Genomic DNA, 26816 nt, shown 5'->3' with positions numbered 1-26816 from the left:
GAGGAGACCCGACTGAGAAATCATATGACAAAGACCCGTTTAAGGGTTCACGAGACTTTTGTGGATGAAAACGCAATTGAGGAAGTACAGAACTTGGCACATCAAGATTTTCCCTACATTTCAGCATTATGTTAGGCTATCTTCTGATGTTAGTATAACGAAGGTATCTCGTTCTCTATCTTGGGATTTAGTTAACCAGGAGTTACCCACAGATCGCGGGGAGTACGAGATAGAGGAAGAAGTGAGTCAGTTGGAGCAGTGCTTTTAATAAGGACAAAGGGGCTTTATTCCCAGATATATCCGACCCCAGTTCTCCAGCATCCTATTTACAGGTATATGTCCCTTTCCGTCAGAATCAGTTATGGTTTATATGTAGATGACCTAATCTCAGGATATCATCGATCATTCATTACTCTGGGGCCTCATAAAGTTGATAATGGATCATTCTTATGAATAATTATAGTCAGGACATCCTTATTACGGACCTGGATTTTGAAGTGAGAATTGAAATTTTAAGTCATATAAGTTTATGTACTCTCAGAGAGATTTCTCAAGGATGGATACAGAAGTTGTAGTATGATTAAGTAGATAAGGTAGGACATAAGAATTGTAAGAAATTGAAGGAAGATGAGGTGATATTTCATCCCCAACACTTATTCGCAGTATTAGATTAAAGAACCCTGGGCTTATAGTATATTGGCCTTTAAGAGGAAAGAAACAGAAAAAAAAGTCGAATAAAGGAATAAGGCACCAATGATAAAAGGTGTAGTAGATACGAGTAGATGATATTTGCAGATACCTATGGAAAAGGAGTGTGGTATGTGATCAAAGAAAAAGATAATGGATGATTTGTATTAATAGTGTATGTAAATTAAGGCCTCATAGACCGGAAAGTAAGGAGCAGGATCATAAACTGAGTTAATCAGTGAATTTGATGTCCTTGGCAAGGACTATATTATAGAATATATATAATTTTGACTAAGGATTACAAGATGGTTATAAGGTAGCTTGTGGGAGTAATTGTTAAGGTCAACGTCTTGAAGGATTGCGAGTTTTGTGATATGTAAAGAACCAAGCCATTGAATGTCAAGGAGCGAATTACGTGTTCTGCCAAAGGATATGTTCTAATGCGGGATAGAAAATAAGATATTAAGCGGAACATTATAGGAATATCTGTGAGTAGCCTATAAAGTATATAGTATGGCTTCCAAGGTATACGGACGGGAATGATATAGTCTACAAAAGAAATTGGGTGCATACCTTCAAAGGCACTCAAGTCATGCAAAGTTGTATAAGTACCAAGGAATAAGTTTATCTCTTGTCCTAAGATCGAGAAGATGAATCAGAAACAAGTATGCATACCGTATGATTGGAGTTCATATTATGATAGCCAAGTTATCGATCTTTCAGTTCACCTTTATGGTGAATAAGTTTTAGGGATGTCCGAGGGAGACCCCAAGACTTCCTCTAAGTAAAGGATTAGTCTTGCTAAACAAAAGTATTGATAAGTGCGCAACCAATATTTACTTTGCCTTATGCAAATGATCCCTACGAAGTTGAAGAAAATAAAGATTATTCGAAGGATCAGTTGAATCAATTCGGTCTATAAGGGAGTAGGATAGCTCCTTGCATATGTACAAGTGATTGTAAGCAACCAAATAAGATGATAGCTAAGGATGAGCAAGTACGATTAAGGGTTGACGATTTGTTTTGCTAGCATAGAATGCTTTCTTAAAGATGAACATAGGCTCCAGTTATTCCCAAATAAAGGTTAGAGGAAAGGCATCCCAAAGACAACTTTCAGGATCAGGTAAGTTACCTCGAGTTTTGAGCAACGTCATTTGGACTGACTAAGGCCCCAACATTATGATGGGCTTGATGGGTATATGTGCTTAGACTCCTCCGAAACCTATTCGTAACGGTGTTCCTAGACGATCTTGGGGTTACTCTTCCTCAAAGTAAGAGCATGTTGTTCTTTATGTGCAGACCTATAGTTCTTAGGATCAGGAATTGTCGGCTCAAAAGTTTTTCCAAATCAAACGGTATAATGCTTCTAAGATTAGAATTAAGGAGAGTTGAAGCTATACAGAATTGCCCAAGGGCTAGAAAACTTAAAGAAGTCGGTGATTTCTTGGACATAGCAAGTTATTGCTGGAATTTAGTGAAGGATTTTTTTCCACGTTTTGCCCCACTGATAAACTGGCCAAGGAAATATCCAGACTCCAAAGGACTGATAATTGTAAGCCTAAGTTTCCAAAAGATGAGTAACAAGTGAAGTTTCAACATCAAGTGTGACATTCCTAAAGGGACCGAATAGCCATATCACTCGTTATGATGATTTAAGCATTGAGCTAAGTTATGGATTGATACAGTGTGGTGAGATTATAACTCATGCCTCAGGATAGCTGTAAAGGTACAAGAAGAATTATTCGACCTATGCTCTTAAGCTAGTTATAGTTATGTGCACAGGAAAGGATATATTGGGGTAGCGTCGATATTAATTATATAAGTACCCTAAGAGGTTGTAGCGCACCCTTAAGAAAATATGGTTAAGTTACGACAAGGTCAATAAATAGAATAATAGAAAGACTCCAATGATTGGGAAGTCAATGGAAGCAAAGAAAGTTGCTAGTGTTCGAGCCACAAATCTAGAGTAACTCAGTTTTTGTTAAGATAAAGAGGAAATGTTGAGGACTTGTGAGTTCAGCAGTTCAGCAGTATCAGAATTGATTAGTAAACTTAGATCATGGCATCTATCTGGGGCATAGCCTTATAAAGTCAAGGAAAAATAGTTCGTTGAATTTGATGTCAACTCATTATAGGATTACGGATCCTCAAGGGAGGAGCTACCTTTATACATCCTACGGACTAGAATTATACTGAAGTAGATTATCCAACGTGATCAGATTGACGACTGATGAAAGGAAAAGCTTATTGCCTCGCTATGCTAGGTAGTTGAGAACAGCAAGGATATACATTGATACTACTAAGAAGGGAATAAGGAAAGACATAACAAACTTCATAATGCAACGAAAGTGAGATAACAGGAGTTCAGTAAGTTATAGCAAGTTATTGAAATTCCAATTCGGAGACGAGAAATCATCAGTACAAATGACCATGTTACCGCGGAAGTTTAATTCAGTTAGGAAAATTACCAGTAGGCCTATGGAATTAGCCTATTTCCTGTCCATCAGGACTACTTGTACAACAAGGGACTGCGTAAATCCTATGTCAGGGAGAATAGTATGATGTGTCCATTGCTTATGTATGTCATTCAGATAAGAGAAGCGCAGATTATAGCTCACTCCAGAAGGATTTAAAGGATCTAGATAAGTCTTGCTTAAGCTGAGCATACCATGAAACTTAAAGATACGCTACAAGTTTGCGTGACAGATTTCAAAGGTAACCGAGACGACCCCTAATGCTTATTGAGATCAATATTTCGGTATTCAGATGAATCTATACAAGGTCGGGACAAGATTTATTTATTAATAGCAAATAGTAGAAGGATCTAGGATTCCCAGAATCCACAAGAGTTCCCCCGCCTATATCAGACTAAGTACTCTAGGAAGTACCATCTCAGAAGAACGCAATGAAATTTAGAAAGAAGAACAAACTTAGCCTTTGATATATTGAGCCTTACAGATTATACGCAAGCCAGTGACTTAAAGCCCTTTTCAGACCTAGAGTAGCGCCCATGATTTATGTGTCAAACCAGAAATTCTTTTAGAATCATACCAGTTAGTGATCGTCAGATTACAGAGCAGCTATGTACAGTTACTGTATGAGAAAACTCCAGCACCATACTTGATAGCCAACTCCAAAGATTGAGGTTGAAAACTAGAAAGTAAAGTCGAAGTCCTTTAAAGAAGTCGAAGAGTGATGCATAAGACTGAAGATCTCAGAATATGGACTGGAACGGTAGGACCATGAAAAGTTATTGGCGAGAAAATTTCATTTGATTCGTAGAGGCTGTGAATGGCCTACAAGTTACCGAGAGGCATGAAACACTCAAAGGGTTATAAGGTCTCTAATAAATGGACGAGGGACATGGGAGAGTTATAAGTCTTGTGTAAAGGTTAAGAGGTAAGACGAAACGAACGATACATCTTGAAGGAATATCTTATAAAAGAAGAAGGAGTTGAGTTATGACTAAGTGTTCTAATATGCATGATATAAGAGAAAGAGGATAACCAAAAGGAATTGATAAAGGTGAGTTCATTGAAAGTTCACATTAACATCCCCTATAAGGTTTCTGATAAGGACTTGAGTTAAGTTGATATTCGAGGACGAATGTTCCTAAGGGGGGGAGGATGTTACACCTCAAAACATTTCGCGTCATGTGCGTTGTGAGTACACTAACGTAAGCTCGAAGAGGTCATGGAAACCTTATAAGTTTAATGAATGCTCTTAACAAGTGTTCTGCAAGCATCTAAAGGTTTCGGGATCAAGAAAATCGAAGAAAATAAGTTTGTTGAAAAATTGGAAAAAAAGTTAACAGAATTTTTGGTCAACTTTGGAGGGGTATATCTTCTAGTATATTAGGAATTTTAAAGTGTTTCAAAATCCCAAAATGAAGCTCGTCGAGTCTAGTTTCCAACGCAACAAACCGCTCGTCGATATGACATCGAAGTAGAGAATTATGGATTTTACAAGTTAGGCTGACAGAGCAAAAACGCACGCTACATTAACCGACGTGCTTCAAAACTGATTTTCCTAATTTTCTAAAAATTAGGTGGCGACTCTTATAAAACAAAAGTCCGAAAGAGAACCAACGATTTCGATGTAGCCTTTTCTGAGTGCTAACCCTACCCGCGAAAATGCGAACCTTTACACACATTTCATGGGTAGATTTTCACACATAGACTTCATATATTTAAAATAAGGGTATAAGCATATATCACAACATGGCAACTCAAAGGAAAGAAACCTCACAAGACAAATAGATGGATCTGCAAGCATACTCCGAATCTAGAATATGGTCATTGCGACTAACACTTAGAGAGACTTCATATATTTTAAATAAGGGTATAAGCTTAATATATCACAACATGGTAACTCAAAGGAAAGAAACCACACAAGCCAAATAGATGGATCTGCAAGCATACCCAGAATCTAGAATACGGTCATTGCGACTAACACTTAGAGATCCGTATTAGTTTTCAGACAATTCAAGCATGTCAAGAGGGTAGTTGATTAAGAAGTGTTCTCATAATGTGCCATACTAGTATTTGGAACTCAATAATCTAATTAATAGGTCTTATTATTCAAAACTAGTGTTTAAACAGTCATGTAAAAACCTCTGGTAGATCCCATGGTTATTGGAAATGAGATTCAGAAAGGAGAGTTTCCAGGTCTTAAAGAAAAGACAGTGCAGGGTGAGGACATTACCCCCCCCCCCCCCCCAAAAAAAAAAACCCTTTCCTGGACTTTGCTTTCAATGAAAAGGGAGCAAAGGCTCCAGTGGTCATCACTTCCAGTTCATACCTAAGCTCATCCTTTACTCCCCAGAAACAAACTCCCCTTCTCCACCCCCATCCTAAACCAAATGACATACCACCAGGGGCTCCCCCCAAAGATTAGGTAGTTAATCCCTTTGATTTAGGCAGCACCCCAGCATGTGACTCTTCATTGTTTTTATGGACTAAGTGTTGTACGAACAAACAAAAGTCAGAAGAAACAACACATATGTGCTTAAACTTCAAAGGGTCAAAACAACTCTTCTCTTATGGCTATTTCTAGTTATGACCATGACAACAACATAGACAGCTCATCATAGAGGACTTTGACAAATTAGAACACAGATTTGCAATTTTATTTTCTCATCTTACGCTTTTTATCTCTCAAAATTAGGGAACTACTCTGATGAAACAATTAAGACAAGGTCGAGTCCCTAGTTTTAAGTTTACATCAAATGAAGGACAAATTAGATCAGACCTTCCCTCTATGAGAATGGCACATAATCATTCAAGGTCAGACAAAACATCACAAAAGACTCAATCTCACCAGTTCAGGAAATCACATAGAGGGATCATCCATATTTAAGTAAGTTGGCTCTTGGTACAGGATCAGTTAACTATAGTTCACAAGGTTTATCCTTCCTCTAATTAATGATTAACAAGCAATTTAGTTAAGATATCTACTGACCAAACAAGGTATTCACATTAAAACTGGACAAGCAACAGATGCCATTTATACATCAACTATTATATTTTGTCAAATGACAAATGACTCATGGTCTATTCTCAGCAATCATAACCAATACTGAATTTTAACTCCTAGCAGTATCCTTCTAAACTTAAGCTTACTTCAGCATTTTTCTCCCTTTTTTCTCTAAATTCAGTCTTACTCAAGTAAATAATCAAGACAAAGGATGAATTATTACACTAGTGGCCTTATGACAAGCAGGACTACATTTAAACTTGATTTATAAAGTACTACTGATTAATCATGATCATATGTTTACTACAAATAACCACCAACCAACACAACATCATTAAGATATCAACTTAAGCTAAACATGTTCACATTAGTAATTTCAACAAATCATCATTAAAATAAACAAGGAAGGTTACAGGAGAATGATCACAAAATAAATTCAGACTAAACATAGACCAAATCAGTAATACTCAACAGTCAAGATAAGCAGGAGAAAAATGAAGAAAATAATACTAAGGTAGATTAACTAAGCATAAAAATATTCCTAAATCAAACAGATCATCATTCAAGCTCAAAAAATGGAAAATATAAGGAGGCAATAAGAAGATAAAAATGTTACCTTTTTTATGTGCAGCCGTGTCAAGTGTTGAACTTGAAGCCTTTAGTGCTTCCAATCCCAAGACACAGCCACACACACAGAGAAAAAAAAAACAATTTTAGAACTAGAGAAAGACATTGCCTTTAAGGCTAAGTCTAAATTTTTTATTAATAGCTCAAATTCGAGTTAGAACTCAAGATTCAAGATCTGTTAAGTCGTCCAACTTCCTCTTGTTTCTTTTTGGGGTTGGGGTTCTATAAAATAGAACCCCAAAGTTCATAAAAGGGAGTAAAATCGACGATGTGGGACAAACAATTTGCCCAGAATTTAACCTTTGCAAACGACATCTACGGCTTAAATCGATTCAGTAACAACGTATGGTCAGATCTGAGTCTTGCTGGACTCGATCCGACCCATTCACCTTCAACCAATGAGGTTTGAGAACACAGTACAACAAATAAGACAGCAAAGATCAACTTTTGACTGAATAATTTCAAAAGAAAAGCAAAAGAAAAAGGTGATTATCGCGTTTGTGAGAGATCTGGGTGAAAACAAAGCTTGAAATTAATTGTTTCATGTAAATGACTCTGCAAAAGCTGCATGTCTTACGTCTGCTCAGTGATTTTACCATTTTTAGATGAGAGAGAAAGAGGGGGTAGGCAGCGACTTTAGGGTTTTGCAAGGAAAGGGAAAGAGAAAGAGAAGGGGCTGAGATAGGGGTCATTTGGTATGAATGTAAACGTGAAAAGGGTTATCATCCCCTTAAGCTGACCGGCCTTGGTATGGCCCTCTCCATGTATATAACGTATACATATATATGTATATTTAATGTATACACGCGTATATAGGGTAAAGCAGGGAATTTTAATAAATGGGCAAAACTAAAATATCGATTATTGATCATATATTTTAATTATAATCAAATTAGGACATAATTAACTTGTTAAATAATTTGAAAAAGCGGCCAATTGTGTAAATGGGCTTAATTTTGCGAATATGGCATTAATTGACTTTAATCAGATTGATTATTTCAATTATGGCCATATTTGGCATAATTAGCCAATTTAAAATTAAATTACACTAATTACCTTAATTAATTTAAGCCAATGAATTTGGTTATTTCAATCAAGGCCATTAAGAGGCTAATTTTACAAAAATGACCCCAATTTCCTTAAATAATGAATTGGTTAATTTAATTGTGGCCATACAAAAACATTATTAAAAAAATTAAAAGTCAATTTCAATAATTACCATGATTGACTAATCAACTAATTATCATGAATAAATACTAGAAATAATTATGATTAATTCTACCAAATTGTGCCAACACATATTAATTATGCAGAATTAGGATTGAAAGGTAAAATGGACAATTCTTTTAATTAATCAAATTCCTTGGATTAAAATAATTTTGGAAAATAATTGTTTAAATTGCTTTTCCTTTTTGGTTAAATTTAGCAAATAGTTCATAATTGTCACAAAATGTACTCCATAATTCCTAATGATTTATAATATTATAGAAATTATTTTACCCAATAAGAATGCTATAATATTTACCTAAATAATTTTATAAAATCATTCTGACCTCTGAAAATGCATGATTCACTTTGTTTATCATCTAAGGTCTCTAAGTAATTAAAATAAATTACGGGAGGTCCAAAATTAGGTGTCAATAGCAGGCACGGACTTACAGGATGACAAATCTGCTCAGTAAGATCATCCATGTATCAGCTTTTGGTGAGCCCCATCTTTTTCGGGGTTTAGTCATTATTTACATTCATGCTAGTTATGCAATTAAAGTACATTAGGCACCTTGTCCCAGCAAGTATATTTTACTGTCCAGGCTCAAGTTAGAGGTTCATAGACTAGCCAGGTATGTTATGTCAGATACTCAGAGTCGTACAACCATCTTTGGCTCGTTATTTATGACAATCCGCATTTATGTCTTAAATCAGTAATTTAATTATTATTATGAAATCTCATATTGTGAAGGCTCATCATGTTTTACGTTATATTCCGCTCATATTTATACCTAATGATGATTCAACAAGGCATGTAGTTCGCTCGGTCACATGCAGTAAGGCACAGAGTGTTGTGTTAAGCCCAGGCCATAGTTCGGGGCGTGACACTAACTTATGCTTAAAAGTGTTTAAGGTCATGTTTGGCAAGTTACAAAAGGATTAGAGAATAAGTGAATCGAAGCGGAAAGGTTCGTTAAAAGTTTTTTCTGGGAAATATAGAATATGGACCGTATATTGAGATATTGTCTGTATTTTGAGATGTGGACCGTATTTAAGGATTTAAAAAATTTCCAGAGAAGGAAGATTTGGAGGTGGTATTATACCGCCAACTATACAGACCGTATAATTTCATACGGCTAGTATGGCCGTATAATGTTATACAGCTAAGGATACACCTCGCAAATTTTGCGTTGATTAGTAAACTAGCGTAAGACGGAGAGACCATGGAACCCTTATAAGGGTAAGTAATACTTTAAAAAGTGTTAAGTAAGTGTCTAAATTTTTTGGGATCAAGCGAATCGAAGAAATTAAGTTTATCGAAACTTTGGGAAAACTTGGGCAGAATTTCAGACAAGATTTTTGGTCTAACTTGAGGGAGGTATATCTTTTAGCATATGAGGAGTTACGGAATGCATAACCTATGTAAATTCAAGTTCGGAGAGGCTTCTTTCCAATGCAACTGACAAATTGCAAATCTGAGACGTATGAAAAGAGTTACGGCTCGTATAAAATTATACGATTGGAGATACAGACCATATAATATATACGACCAAGAAATGCGGCTAGTATTTTGTAAGTCGGTGGAATTTTCCAGATTTTAAGTATGATGACGCCTTTTCATTTTAATCATTTTAAACATAGTCCCAAGTTCAAGAAAGCTCTAGAGACTACTCCAAATACATTCAAACACATCTCCCAGCCTAAATCAAAGAGCAAAGTATTTGGGGTTCAAAGTGAGGTTTATATTTATCTTCTCTACTTGAAGAAGATTTGGGTGAGTATTTTAAGGTGGATTAACCTTGAATTGAAGTGTTCTTGAATCTTGAGGTCATATTTCATCTTAGTTTCATGCTTATGGTTGATTTGGTAATTATGCTAAGATTTGAGGAAAGGAAATTGGAGAAAAAGGTCAAAAGGATGTTGGGTTGAAGTTGTTGTTATGGATTAACTATGGAAGGAAGTTTTGGGACTAAATTAAGTATAGTTTAAATGTAATATTTAAATTGTGATATTGTTGATGATTTATTGTGGTTTGGGAGTTGTTTTGGAGTTGGTGGAAGTAGAGGATATAATGGAAGTGCTGTCCAATTTTCATTAGCTTACCAATTACTTCAGAGCGGATACAAACTGCAGCACAGTCGTCTTCAGGGATTGTATTATTTATCAGCTAATCTTATTGATCGGGTAGAGCCATTTTGTTACTACTTGTTGTAGCCCTTTATGGCATTGTATAGTTTGGGTTGTTGTGTGGCTGGTTGGTAAGGGTACAATTATAGATGAGACTCTACCGAAATTTTTATAGAATTTCTGGAAGTTAACATTTGAGGATGATTTTTTCTAAGGGGGAAGGAATGTTATACCTTGTGGCTTTACACAATTAGAATCATCGTACGTAAGTTATTTTAGTTTGGGCGTTGGGATTTGTCTTCAGAAGTTGTATGAGATTGGAGATGCCTAACTTATGCTTAAAAGTGTTTAAGTTCATATTTGGTAAGTTACGGAAGGATTAGAGAATAAGTGAACTGAAGCAGAAAGGATCATTAACAGTTGTTTCTGGGAAATATAGAAAATGGACCGTATAATTGAGATATGGTCCTTATTTTGAGATATGGACCGTATTTAAGGATTTTAAAAATTTCCAGAGAAGGCAGTTTTTGAGGTGGTATTATACGACCAACTATACGGACCGTATAATTTTATACAGCCAGGATGTTGGTAGTATAATGTTATACGGCCAAGGATACATTGTGTCAGAGGTAAACTAGTGTAAGCGGGAGAGGCCATGCAACCCATATAAGGGTAAGGAATACTTTTAACAAGTGTTAAGCAAGCATCTAGAGGTTCCGGGATCAAGCGAATCGAAGAAATTAAGTTTGTCGAAACTTTGGGAAAACTTGGAAGAATTTTGGACAGTATTTTTGGTCCAACTGGAGGGAGGTATATCTCTTAGCATATGAGAAGTTACAGAATGCATAATCTATGTAATTCAAGTTCAGAGAGTCTTCTTTCCAATTCAACTGACAGATTGCAAATCTGAGAAATATTGCCAAAGTTACGGCCCGCATAAAATTATACGATTGGAGATAACGACCATATAATTTATAAGACTAAGAAATGCTGCAAGTATTTTGTAAGTCGGTGAAATTTTTCAGATTTTATGTATGATGACTCCTATTCATTTTAATCATTTTAATCATTTTAAACATAGTCTCAAGTTCAAGAAAGCTCCAGAGACTTCTCCAAACATATTCAAACACATCTCCAAGCCTAAATCAAAGATCAAAGTGAAGATCAAAGTATTTAGGGTTTCAAAGTGAGGTTTAAGCTTATCTTCTTTTCTTGAAGAAGCTTTGGGTAAGTATTTTAAGATGGAGTAACCTTGGAATTGAAGTGTTCTTGAATCTTGTGGTAAGGTTTCATCTTAGTTTCATACTTATGGTTTATTTGGTAATTATGCTAAGATTTGAGGAAAGAAAATTGAAGAAAAAGGTCAAAAGGATGTTGTGTTGAAGTTGTTGTTATGGATTGACTATGAAAGGAAATTTTGGGAGTAAATTAAGTATAATTTGAATGTTATCTTTTGATTGTGATATTGTTGATGATTTCTTGTGGTTTTGGGAGTGTTTTGGAGTTGGTGGAAGTAGAGGATACAAGGGAAATGTTGTCCAATTTTCATTAGCTTACCAATCACTTTAGTTTGAGCTTACGAGAGTTTCAAAGAGTTAACTTTTGCATGAATCATCTTGAATGTAAATTTACAAGCTTGAGAGGATAGGCATTGAGTAGTTAAGGAGACGATAATGTATGTTAAGACTGCCCCTTTCTTTCTTATGGCATAATCTTATTAATACAAACCCACACAAATGATATCCATAATGACCTTATTCCTAGAAATACTAGATGCTTATGGTTCTTGATGTTCTTGTGATATTATTGGTAATTGTCTCATGATTATTGATCTTTAACTTATGGTTATTGATCTTGTTCATTGATGTTGATCTCATCTTATGATTGCTGTTCCTCCAAGGTAAGATATGTTGATGAAGATAGTTACAGAATTCCATAATGAAAAATGGAGGTTTACCGACCATACGTCATTCTGATAGAGTTATAGCTTTTATTTTGGCTCTCATGCATGCTTTATATATATATGTAGCTATTTTCTCACACCGAGCTGCACTATAGTCTCTCGGGTACGGCACCTATTGTGCACACCACTACAGCTGGGTACAGATAACACCGAACCAATCATGGCCAAGTACGGATGATACCGAGCCTATCATGGCTGGGTACGGTATTATATATATGTATGAAAATATTTCTTTAGAAAGCTAGGCATGCCTGACATCTACCTTAAGAGGCAATCAAAGGTACAAATTAATCTCTTTTATCTTATGTTATCTTCATACTTTCATTATGTTGTTACTTATGCCTTACATATTCTGTACATTATTCGTACTGAGGTATTTTTGTTGTGGATGCCACGTATATGCCCGTAGGTAGACAGGAAGATGGATCAGACCCTTAGGCCACTTCCTCAGCATTTGTAAGAGAGCACTCCACTTGTTCCGGAGCTGCAGTCTAGTTTCTATGATTATTTTGAGTATATATGGGCATGGCAGGGTTCTGTACCATCCTTATTGAGTTATACACTCTATGTAGAGGCTCGTAGACAGATTGTACAGTTAGATGTCTTATGACCTTTTCAGTCCATATTTAGTCATATCATTTTGACAGCTTGTCGGCTTGTATACATGGGCACAGTTTGATGACATATATATGTATGTATATATGTTTTGGGCTTGTATACTTTACGGTTTATGACTTTTCATGGTTAGCATTATGGCCCACTCAGGTATGATTATGAGATGCATGCATGTTTGTGGTGCTAGGTTGGTTAGCTCCAGGTGCCCGTCATGGACCTCCGGTTGGGTCGTGACACACGAGAATTGCCCCAGCGGACCTTTCAATAGCGAGGGGCTGACAGCTATAGCGGGTGTAGTCTAATTGTGGAGAGCCGCCATAGCGGTTGACCAATCGCTGTAGTGGAATGGCAGTAGCAGTAATGGGTGCCGCTACAGCGTAAGTCTCACAATAATAATATAAAGAAATGCAAAAGTAATGAGAATACAACCACAGTATCTGGTCTGGTAATACAAGAGCATCTACCAAATACTACAACTCTGAATAATACATAAGATCTCAAAAGATGTCTCGAAGTAGAAATAAGACATAAATAGTAAGAAGAGTCTTCGGGCAGTGAACGTCCTCATGCTCACCCTGAATAGACTTGGCAGCAACCTCGATAATCAGCTACGAGGGTAGAAGTAGATCTAATTTGGTACTCTGCATTCATAAAAGAATGCAACAAGTGCAGGTCAGTAAAAACAACAAGTACTGGTAGGTAACATAGATCGACTAAGACTAGCTAACATATATAAAGACAACAAATCAAGATAAACACGCAAAGAAACAAGGTACAAGTCAACACGAATCAATAACCATGGTACATGTCATCACCTATGTTATAGCATCTAAACCCATCTGTGCCAAGTCTCAGTATAACAAATCTGAACCATTGTATCACAACCATATCACAGAAACCAAGAGGTGCAATCCAATGTAATAATGTATGATTGATGAATGCAATGCATATGCACCGTACATATGTACTCTGAGGATAGAACATCACATCTCGACAGCACAACCCATGAAGGACTCGTGAAGTCCATGTACCAGTCACTGCGCACACAACCCAGAGATGACTCCACATCCAACCAGTACGCCTCATATAAGTCGTTCCACACACAGCCCAGAGATGACCCGATAAACAGTAAGTCTGAGAATAGTACCTGTAACTATGCACACATCCCAAAGATGACTCATATCAAATGTCTCTCAATGCATCTGTATTTCCTTCTCATTCTCCATCCTCAGTACCATAACAAGACATTATCAATGTATGATGAAAATGAGTACGAATACAATGCAATGTAATGTCAAATAATTAGTTTAATCCCAAAAAGTACCACACATGGCACACAAGAAATATCAATAATAAGGCTACACGATAAGCAACAATGGGATCACAATTCTCATCTCAATATCAAATCAAAGTAAAGTACCAAAATATCATCATCATGATATATCATTAATCACTTATATCCAATGCCTCAACGTGGTAACGATCCAATATGTAAATAGAACAAGATAAGTCAGCAACGCAACGGGGTGGCTAGCCCCCAAACCATACAACCAGGCCCAACATACAGCAATATCGATCCCAAACTTCATAGTCGAAAGTTTACATGCATTCTACGACAATATCATCTAAACATACGCTTCGCTAATCGAAGTCTCACAATAAGGTAAAATGTAACCTACCTAGAAAGATGAACAACATAGTCTCCACTAGCCAAACCATAGTCTTTCCCCAAGTCTCCAATAGTCAAACCTCAGTCTTTCCCTTCCTTTGAGCCTCTAGATAATGGAAGTTTAGTCACATCTGAATTATGAAGTTAGAATCAAGAAGAAACATCATTCGACTCATACTTTTATTCAAGGCCCAAATGCCAACCTATAGAATAGGGTTTATGAACCAGAAAGATAAATTTAGGAATCGATAGGTCTCAACATGAAATTAATGTTCTAGGTGATCAATTCCCACCAAGTATAAGCTAGAAGAACTAGCAAATCACTTAAAATCGGATTCTAAGCAAAACCCCCAAATTTGGGTATGAACCCTAACTTCGAATTTCATAATTTAGCCACTAATTAGGAAGGAATCATGCAATAATAGGTTCTAATCATCAATTCCATGCTTAATGAAGCTAACCCAATCAATAAATCAAGATTAATAGCCTAGAATGAAGAACCCACAAAACCCTCTTTCAATCCACTATTTCTTAAGGAAACTAGCATGTTTAATGGATTCCTAAGGTGATTAATGGAATATGGAATAGCAATGAAGATTGAAGGACTTACCACAACGATTTCCCCCCTAGAAATGCCTTGAAATTGTTACACCTCGCATTCTAAGAGCATGAGCATGCCACGTACTTCACCCTAGTAATGGAGTATCGGAGACGTTCCACGAAGTTTTGGAAGGTACAAGCCATGGGAAGTTCGTAACAAGGAAGTAAAGGATGAATTACGATCTCGTAAGTTGTAACCGGGAAGGAAAACCTTGAAACCAAAGGACATGACCATTATCAAGTATGATTAATGATAAATATCATGTATATAAGGTATACCGGAAGGTTTTATAAGGAAATGAGTGGAAGAAGTGGAGTAGTATGACTTTGGAGAAAGGATGGGTAATGTTTTGTGTAAAACTTTTGGTCCAACTTAAGGGACGAATATCACTTAGCATATGAAGTGTTTTGAAGTGAAACAAAAGCCTAAAATGAAGTTCGTCGAGTCTAGTTTCCAACGCAACAAACCGACTTGCTACAGTACTGCTACAGTAAAATGCTACAGTGACCCGGCCCGAATTTGACCCTTATATAAAGGGTAAAAACCCCCTTTGTAATCAGATTTTGCCAGAAAATTCCAGAAATTGAAGAAAGAGAGAGAGAGAGAGAGGGAAACAAAAAGTGAGCAATTTTCAAGTAGCGGAGTAGTAGTTTAGGTGCGGGTAACGCATGGTTGTGATTCTAGTATTGTTTTACGGTGGATTTTAGCGTGGATATTAAGGATATTGCGGTCTTAACCAGGAAAAAATGGTATGAATCTTTCTCTTTTGGTATTATTTAAGGCTTATTCTCGGAGACAAAGTCGTTAAATAATTTTGTAGTAAGTTGGTTAGTTATGAAAGTTGGAAAACAGCGTGTGGGCTATTTTATGGAGCCTATTGGGGTTGATAATATTATTGTGATGTTGGTATTGTTGTTGTTGTGGTTGGTTGTTGGAATGTGATTTCCGGCGATGCATATAAACAGGTGAGGTGCTGCCCGAATTTTGGCAGATTCTAAACGGAATTAAATTGAAGGCTTAAGATGAGCGTATGACATTGAGCCTAATAATAGTATGAATGGTTATATGCAGATTTATGAGCTTGGAAGGATAAACGTTGAACGACTAAGGCGACCAAAAGGTATGTTAAGGCTCGTCCCTTTCTTTCAAAGGCATGATTCCTATGGTTAGATTCCATAAGTGTTTCCATAACCTCCTTGATTTCAAAAGCTAGACGTTTATGACTCTTAAAGCTTCGTACGATGTTAAAAATGAGAATGTTTTTATGAGGATTACGTTGAGGATGATTTTATGCTTAAAGGTCTCAAATATGATTTCAACAATGATGTAAAAATGTTAAGCTATTTCATGATTTTCTCGATTAATTTCATTGTTGTTGATCTCACCTTATAAATTGTTCCTTCAAGGTGGGATAGAGCGATAGTTTTTAGTTGAACTCCTATGCATGCCATGAGTATAATATATGTATATAGCTATTTTGTGACATTACAGAGTTCTATTATTTCATTTTGATTATGCACTGCACTCATTTTCATTTTTTATGTATATATAAGGCACAATTGACAGGGGGGTGACGCTGTGACCTTTGTTGTATATATATGAGGCACAATTGACAGGGGGTGACGCTGTGACCTTTTTTGTATGTATGTATGGCACAGTTGACAGGGGGTGACGCTATGGCCTTTGTTATGATGTGTATATGTACGGCACAGTTGACAGGGGGTGACGCTGTGGCCTTTGTTGTGATGTGTATATGTACGTCATAGTTGACAAGGGGTGACGCTGTGGCCTTTGTTGTGATGTGTATATGTATGGCACAGTTGACAGGGGGTGACGCTGTGGCCTTTGTTGTGATGTGTATATATATGGCATAGTTGACGGGGTAAAGCTGTGGCCTATGTGACGATGTGGATTATGTTGTGGCATTTATATATATATGTGTGTTTCTTTGATATAGCTGTACCGATGCATTTATTTTTCCCATTCATTGACATGTCTCAAATGTTTTCAGGGATTTTATGTATATGTTGATTTCATGCCTTACATACTCAGTACACTATTCGTACTGACCCCCTTTTTCGGGGGCTGCGTTTCATGCTCGCAGGTACAGACACTCAGTTTGGTGATCCCCCGGTTTAGGACTTCAACTCAGCTGCTTAGAGGGCTCTAGTGTTCCGGAGCTCGAGTCTTTTTGGTACAGATCCTTGATATAGGCTTTTTTATACTCTTAGAGTTCTATAGACATGTGTGGGTTGCATATATACGGTTTGATCAGCTATGCAGATGTAGTTCATTTTGGATATTCCCGTGCATAGTGGCAGCCTTATCGGCTTGCATATTTTGTTATGTTTGGTTAGTTGTGGCTTCTCAAGAGACAGGTTCTTTTGATGTATCATATAAAAAGTTTATAGCGTGCTTTTACAGATTGCCATATTGTTTTCAGTTTCGGTCTGATCATATCTAGCAGGTTTGTATACGGGTGTCCAGTTCGGGCACTAGTCATGGCCCATCGGTTTGGGTCGTGACACAAGTGGTATCAGAGCAGATCGTCCTTGGGGTTGTCTACAGACCGTGTCCGGTAGAGTCTTGTTTATGGGTGTGAAGCAGTCCACTCTTATAAACAGGAGGCTGCAGGGCATTTAGGAATCATTGACTTTTCCTTCTGTCTTAGATCGGTAAACTAGGAATTTCCCAGTTATCTATATCCCTCGAACTCAGATGAGAGAGATTATCACACCCCACCCTAGGTAAGGCGTGATTGGTACTCGGCACCTTGCGGAAACCGAGCGAACCAACTTATAACTCACTTCCCCTATGTCTCGTATGGCAACAATAAGATCAAGAGGCAAAATATGAACATAATATCATGCATAAGTATATGTACAATATACCCATGATGCCGACAATACTACGGTCACACTATGACTAAGTTGTACACAGGAACTGTCTGCAAAGCCTCTATGAACCTGACTGAAGTATATAAGTAGGGACAGCCCCCCCCCCCCCCCCCCCCCCGACATACCCTCTTGTCACAAAAAAACATATGAAACTCAGACTCGGAAATGCTCCAGGAAGAAGTGGAGCTCACCAATCAACACTGGTACCTGAAGGTAGCCTACGATGAAAGATCCTTGTCTCCTCTATCTACACCTGCGGGCATGAACGCAGCGTCCACAAGAAGGGACGTCAGTACGAACAATGTACTGAGTATGTAAGGCATGAATAGTAGTATGATATCAGAATGAAGATAACATAAGATAAAGTAAGTAATTATATCTCGTACTCTTCTTAAGATCTCTAACATGTAAACTACTCCTCTACAGGAAAAACATTTCATACACATCCATACATAATATAAACACACTTGCATTCACATACATTTACTATACATACTTCTGTCATATCTGTACACGGCCCTTTCGGGACTCGGTGTTATCATGCCCGGCCATGTAGGCGCGGTGTTATTTTGCTCGGCCATATAGGCGCAGTATTATCTTGCACGGCTATATAGGCCCGGTGTTATCTTGCCCGGCCATATAGGAGCGGTGTTATCTTGCCCGGCCATATAGGCGCGGGGTTATCTTGCCCGGCCATATAGGCGCTGTGTTATCTTGCCCGACCATATAGGCGCGGTGTTATCTTGTCCGACATATAGGAGCGGTATTATCTCGCCCGGCCATGTAGGCACGTATCATCTTGCCCGACCATGTTGGCACGGTGTTATCCCCAGCTGATTAGTGGGATGCAATGCATACATACATACACATAAAAATACATAAATGAAATTAACATCATCATTAGCATTACCATTATCACCATATTATTTCTTGAAGGATCAACCATCGTAAGATGAAATTGACGATGTCATGGGAGTCTCGAGAATCATGAACTTAGACAGCACTGGAAATAGAGTCATTATCTTCGCTATATCTCACCTCAAAGGAACGAGTAACATGAGGTGCGACCATCAACAATAAGTAAGATCAAGGGATTCACGGAATGGCTCATTAATCTCATAATGCTCTCAAATCATAGCTTCGGAATTGCTAGAAGAGAATCATCATCATCGTCACAATCATCATAGTACATATTTCATTTAACATCATAAGAAGCTTTAAGAGTCATTGTTATAGCCCGTATTTTGTACGTTCGGATAATTCAAGATAATTGCGAGAAGTTAAATGTAAGACTATTTTCCAAATTATTTTAGTGAACAAGTTGTTTATTGGTATGGAAATATTGAGAAAGGCTAAGGGTAAAATGGGAATTTCACAAAATATTCAAGAAGGTTCACATGGTATTAGTAGGAGACATATATATATATATATATATATATAATTATGGAAAAGTGATGACAAAATAAGATAATTAGTCATCCTTTTTTTTAATTTAAGAAACTTCAAGAAAGGGGGAATGTGTCCACTTGGTATTGGGAGGAGCTATATATATATATATATATATATATATATATATATATATATATAGAGAGAGAGAGAGAGAGAGAGAGAGAGAGAGAGAGATGACCAAGCAAGACAAATTATTCATGAAATTTCAAGAAGAAAACTTGGAGAGAAAAAAATAGGGCCATTCGGCCAAGGTTCCAAAATTTGGTGCCAAGGAAATTTATCAAGAAAAATTATTTTCTTCTAGTATTCCAACTAATTTGAAGGCCTTAATTAACATGGAGTGGTTGTTGGAGCAAGCAAAATATTCATGGTGCAAGATGGAAGCTCTAGCCGAATAGAGGAGTCAAAGAATAAAGGTAAGGTTTAACCCCTTATTTCATGTGTTATGGATGATTTGTGAGTGTTGAAGTATGTGGGAATGGATGAAATTCATGATTTATATATATGGAGGTGGTGGCCGAATAGGTCCATGTTGTGTAGGTATGATGAATTGATTTTATTTAGTAGTTTGATTGTTGATATTGTGGATTCCATAATAAAAATGAAGGTTTGATGAATTGAAATGAAGTTGGAATCATTGTGGGATTGTTGAAGAAGTTAATGTGACATTAGTATGGTTTCTTCTATTTGTAGGAATGATATTGCTAATGTGTAGGTTGTAAATATAATTCATGAATTTGGAAGTGAGACATGTGTTTGGAAGATTGTAAGTTGGGTTATTGTAATTGAAATTGAAAGAAGGAAATAGGTTGTTATTGTTCTTGTTCAATTTGGAAGGTCTCGGGTGAAGTAGTAGGTTGATTGGGTTGTTTTGAATGTTATGTGAATTGTTTGAAGTATTCTTGAATCATGTTAGAAAGATTTCGGATTAATACTTGAATGTGGGATCATTGGTGTTAGCTTGATAATATCTGATTGAATTGAATATAAATGAAATACCGTTGAATTGTGTGACGAAGGTTGCTAATGTTAGAATATATTTTGGATTGATTGTTGAAGTTGTTAGTATGATTGTTGGTATTGTTGCAGATAATTTGGCCGAGTTGAATTCTCGGATTGTTGTTGATAAATTGGCCGAGTTAAATTCTCGGGGATAGTGTATTTACCGGGGGAATGCTGCCGAAATTTCGATAGAATATAAATGAATTCATTTGAAAGACTAAGACAAGTATATGTCGATGAATCTAATGATTATGTCAATTCTCTTGAATGTAGACTAGCAAGTTTGGACGAATAAGCGTAGCTAATAGGACGTGGAACAGGTATGTAAGGCTTACCCTTTCTTTCTTTGGCATGATCCTTATGAAACGAGCTGATGACGTATATGTATGATTTTAAAGAAATTCCTATTCTTAGAGCCACTAGGATGGCTAATGTTCTTGACTTCCGAAGAACTATTTTGCTATGTCTTGATGCAAGTGTGTGGTTCCAAAAGCCTTATGTTGATTTGATTCATAGCGATATTCGAAAGGTACTTGATATGATTATTGCTTTGATTTTCAAAAAATAGTTTCTGAAACGTTCATGGAAGGTTCTGTACTTCAAACGCTCATAACTTTCTTATACTAAATCGGATTGACCCGAAACTTGTTTCTGAGGCTTCAGGTGTCGGTAAGTATACTTGTCCATCGAGTCTTCCATAATATATTCGGAGGTTACCGACCTTACGCCCCTCCGATAGAGGCATAACATTCTTTGGGCTCTCCTGCATGCTGCTTACATGATATATGTATATGATATATGTATATGCTACATGAACATGATATATGTATATGTATATGAGGTAAGGGGAAAGGTGAGGCGCTATAGACGCATTGCCACCTGATCAGTTGGTATCGGAGCCGGTGGTGGGGAAAACCCAGTGGTAGGGCAAACCCAATGGTGGGGCAAACCCAGTGGTGGGGCAAACCTCAGCAAGAACGCTGAGTCCCAAAGGGGGGTGAGTGTAAGGCTTGCCTTAGGCGAATCCCACATTGGTTTAGGCGAATCGCACATTGGTTCAGGCAAATTCCACATCGGTTAATATCGTCCCGGACGCGGGATATATGTGGCTAAATGCATCGGAGCCGACGCCTCGGCAATATGATATGTTCTATTTTACATATATATGAAAAAGAAATGTTTTCCATGAAAGTAAAATATGATATTTATATATATGGATCAGGCTGCACGTTCCGCATCACTAAGCATGCATGGTACCCGCCTAAAAGGCATTCAGATGTACAGGTTACTCTTTTACCCCATGATGTGCTCTATATCTCCATTTTGTTATTATTCATAATTACATCTCTTACTATGTTACTATTCATGCCTTACATACTCAATACATTGCTCGTACTGACCCCTTTTCTTCGGGGGCTGCGTTTCATGCCGCGCAGGTACACCCAGATGAGTAGAAGCCATTATAGTAGATGTTCCAACGAAGTTGGCAAGCTCCATTTGCCCCTAGAGTGTTGCCGGGTCAGAGTATTATGCTATGATGTCATTGTTCGAAGTTAGAGACTTTGTAGACAGAGTCGTGGGTTTAGGATGTCAGTCTTGTAAGCGGCTCCACCAACCGATGTGGTATCGTGTTTCATGTTACAAGTTTCATGTGACGATAGAATTTATTTGAATTGAGTACGATGAAAAGAAAGATTTTGAAAGCTTTACTATGTATTTCATTATATTTGATTTAAGAGTTCAAGGAGACTATGTGTGTAATAAGAGTCAGCGGGTTCGCTCGGCTCCGAGTATGGGGTCGGGTGCCCATCACACCGTAGTAAGATCGGGGTGTGACAAAGTGGTATCAGAGCGGGTTGTCTGCAAAGTCGTGTCCAGCAGAGTCCTGTTTATGGGTGTGAAGCCGGCCACATTTATAAACAGGAGGCTGCAGGGCATCTAGGGATTGTTGACCTTCTTTCTGTTTTAGATCGTGCGATAGAGCCAAGTCATAGGAAAATGAGACTCCTTATGTAAGCCTTACATACGACGGAAGAAGGTGAGGGATGATATGGAAAGTCATAAAGGTAAGTCTTGATATATTTGTTCTGTTATCTAAGACTGGGAGCTCTGGATGGCTGGAATGTGTAGTATGCATATGTATGCCCTGTGAGGCATTGTTGGTATTTGCTGCGTACAGAGTTTGAATAGTAAGAATTGTAAAGGAGATTCTGCCAGAAAATTTTCAAAATCAGGTCATTTGGTTAGGTACGCCTAACAGAAGGAAGCGTGGAAAGAAAATACTGTAAACAGACGATAAGTGGGATGTGACATTTTAAGGGAGCTACGGATTTGGGCATGGCGCGAAAAATGATTGTGAGAAAGACAATTAGCAGCCCAAAGGATTAAGATGGATAATATTCGAGGTATAGTAAGAACAAGGTTTCCTGGAGGATTCAGAGAAAGTTGACAATTAGTTTTGCTGTAGATTGTTATGTAAGGATGGTGTGTGGAAATCCGAACAGATTGATACCTGAAGTATTCATAAGTAACAGCGACGAAGGTATATTCGTTACCATCGGGAATCTGGGAATCTAGGACGAAAGGTAGTAATACACGAAGGTGAAGGGTGAATATTGAGGATTGAAAAGGGTAAAATAGTAATTGTAAAAGAAAGGACGTGTTATGAAACTGTCTCGGAATCTGTAAGACTTCGACTTGCTCCAGATCATGTAATAAAGGTCATGCGAGGAGGTGGACGCGATTATATCAACATTAAGGCACCGGATTCCATCGAAGTTACGAGGTTAAGCGTGCTGAGGTGAGAGAAATTTTAGGATGGGTGACCCCCTGGGAAGTGAACTAAAAGTTCTATAAATTGAGACATAAGAGGCAAATCAAAAGCTAGAGTAGCCTAAGGGGAACTAGAGTATACGGGATGGTTGGAGACCATAAGAGGTCGCGCAGGACGAGGCAGACTAGACTGGTGAAGAGAGAGAAAGTGCATCACAGCTCCGGAATTAGGATAGGCTTGAATAGCGTTCAGAAGTATTTTGTGGGCTAGTTGGTAGTAACTATATAAATATATATGAATGCGTATGATATCCCATATATGATTGTATCAGCGGGCATGTGTATCCCAACAACCGGTGTTACGGTATGGAAGGCACCAATCGAGTAAGGGTACCGGAGTTCAGGTGACAACAAAAAATAAACGGAACAAGCGTTACGAGCTAAACTAATGCTATGCTCACTACAGGTTAAGATTGGAAACGTTCTAATACAACAATATTTGGGGAAAAAAAGAGAGAGTGAGTAAATGGAAGGCAAAAAAAACTAAAATGTCGGAAGAAGGTGAGAGGTAAGAAACCTCGGTGAGTGAAACCCCGAGAGAAACTACCGGCAAAAGCACAAGACTAGTTGGATAAAAATTCAAGGATAGGCACGTGAAAAGGATAAAGTGAACAAAAGAGGAATGTGTGAGGTTCGAGAACCAATTTCAATAAGTGGGGCTAAAGGAATAGTGACTAGGACAGGGGATGTGAAGTAAGAGAAAGAATGCTTAGGCCTTGCGATGATGTTAAGGTGATAGATATATAAAACAATAAATGTGTAGCTATATTAATATAGTTAAAGGTTCGATGAACAAGGATAGAGAGAGTGAAAATTGTAAGGATTTTGTGCTAAGAACAAAAGTAGCGGGACGCTTGAGAAATATGGACGCACAGCTACACCACAAACGCGTAGTTAAAGAGGAATTACGAGCAAGTGAGCTAAGCAAGTGAAAGGACGAACAGTGGATGGAAGGGTATGGAAATGTGGACATAATGATGACATAGACAGAAAGTAAAAGAAAAACTTAGGATAAGAAGTTTTCGATATGTTAGGCACAGAGTTGGGAAGAAAGGTGAGGAGTAAGGTATAACGAAGACTTCACAAAAAGGACTGTTGGCATATAAGGATCCCCCTTAAAGGGGGGGGGGGGGGGAGAGACCATATTATATTAGGCTTAAAAGGAATCACAACAATTTCAAGCGCCAGAAAAGGAAATTTATTAGCTCGGGGCTAGAATTCAAAACATATCGGCATACCAAGAGAATACATGACAAAGATAGAAACGAGCTGACAATGAAGTGTACTGTGAGGCCGACATGAAGGGAAAGGATGGAAGACACCTTAAGAGAATGCCTCATGCCAACATGAATTACGATATGTTTAGGCCATAATTTGAATCCCCCGTATCGAGCAAAAATTGCGCAGTATCTAAGTATGCAACGACATGTTTTAAAGAGTAATAAGAAGAGCAAGAAAATGGCTACAAGCTAAGTGCACAAAGGATAACAGAGAAAATGATAAGATTCAAAGGATATTTCAGACAACAACGACTATTATAATGAAAGTGCCAACGCTTGAAGGAAAGAAAGGACGTTGTGTCTATAAGTGAAATAAAAGAGTTCATCGGATGCCAGAAAATGGTTCATGGACCATTAATTATACGGAGCATGAGAATATACGCTGTGAAATCATATGAATCATCGTCGTGAAGCAATGCCCAACCATATTCGTAAGGAATCCACACCGAAGAGCCAACAAGGAATAACGATGGACGAAACGAGCGCCGATACAAAGAAATAAAAGACAAGTATACTTGTGTCAAGAAATGTGAGAGCAAGGAACAGCCTGTGGCCATATTGGATCGTCAAGTGAAGATTGCGTGCCAAAGACATGACTTCTATTAAGATATTGTGACGAAACAATAACAGAGAAGAGGTGACCTGGGAAGGACAAGGATAATGAGTTGGCGCAGTGGGTTAGAAAACCCATGACGTGGAATAAGGACGCGTGTAAAGAACCAAGAGTTCGATTATAAGGAGAATAGGGTAAAGGATAAGGAATGGGCATGAAGAAAAGAACAACTATAAAAGGGACCCTCCCGAAGTATTATGACACCCCATGAGGTCAGTTGAACATTCGAGGACGAATGTTCTAAAGGGGGGGGAGGATGCTATAGCCCGTATTTTGTACGTTCGGATAATTCAAGATAATTGCGAGAAGTTAAAGGTAAGACTATTTTCCAAATTATTTTAGTGAACAAGTTGTTTATTGGTATGGAAATATTAAGAAAGGCTAAGGGTAAAAAGAGAATTTCACAAAATATTCAAGAAGGTTCACATGGTATTAGTAGGATCCATATATATAAATATGGAAAAGTGATGACAAAAAAAGATAATTAGTCATCCTTTTTTTTAATTTAAGAAAATTCAAGAAAGGGGGCATGTGTCCACTTGGTATTGGGAGGAGCTATATATATATATCGAGAGAGAGAGAGAGAGAGAGAGATGACCAAGCAAGACAAATTATTCATGAAATTTCAAGAAGAAAACTTGGAGAGAAAAAAATAGGGCCGTTTGGCCAAGGTTCAAAAATTTGGTGCCAAGGAAATTTATCAAGAAAAATTATTTTCTTCTAGTATTCCAACTAATTTGAAGGCCTTAATTAACATGGAGTGGTTGTTGGAGCAAGCAAAATATTCATGGTGCAAGATGGAAGCTCTAGCCGAATAGAGGAGTCAAAGAATAAAGGTAAGGTTTAACCCCTTCTTTCATGTGTTATGGATGATTTGTGAGTGTTGAAGTATGTGGGAATGGATGAAATTCATGATTTATATATGTGGAGGTGGTGGCCGAATAGGGCCATGTTGTGTAGGTATGATGAATTGATTTTATTTAGTAGTTTGATTGTTGATATTGTGGATTCCATAATAAAAATGAAGGTTTGATGAATTGAAATGAAGTTGGAATCATTGTGGGAATATTGAAGAAGTTAATGTGACATTACTATGGTTTCTTCTATTTGTAGGAATTATATTGCTAATGTGTAGGTTGTAAATATAATTCATGAATTTGGAAGTGAGACATGTCTTTGGAAGATTGTAAGTTGGGTTGTTGTAATTGAAATTGAAAGAAGGAAATAGGTTGTTATTGTTCTTGTTGAATTTGGAAGGTCTCGGGTGAAGTAGTTGGTTGATTGGGTTGTTTTGAATGTTATGTGAATTGTTTGAAGAATTCTTGAATCATGTTAGAAAGATTTCGGATTAATACTTGAATGTGGGATCATTGGTGTTAGCTTGATAATATGTGATTGAATTGAATATAAATGAAATACCGTTGAATTGTGTGACGAAGGTTGCTAATGTTAGAATATATTTTGGATTGATTGTAGAAGTTGTTAGTATGATTGCGGATAATTTGGCCGAGTTGAATTCTCGGATTGTTGTTGATAAATTGGCCGAGTTAAATTCTCGGGGATAGTGTATTTACCGGGGGAATGCTGCCGAAATTTCGGTAGAATATTAATGAATTCATTTGAAAGACTAAGACAAGTATATGTCGATGAATCTAATGATTATGTCAATTCTCTTGAATGTAGACTAGCAAGTTTGGACGAATAAGCGTAGCTAATAGGACGTGGAACAGGTATGTAAGGCTTACCCTTTCTTTCTTTGGCATGATCCTT

Source organism: Lycium barbarum, chromosome 4 (assembly GCF_019175385.1).
Source record: "Lycium barbarum isolate Lr01 chromosome 4, ASM1917538v2, whole genome shotgun sequence".
NCBI classification, from domain to species: domain Eukaryota; kingdom Viridiplantae; phylum Streptophyta; class Magnoliopsida; order Solanales; family Solanaceae; genus Lycium; species Lycium barbarum.
This window is presented reverse-complemented; position numbering follows the sequence as displayed.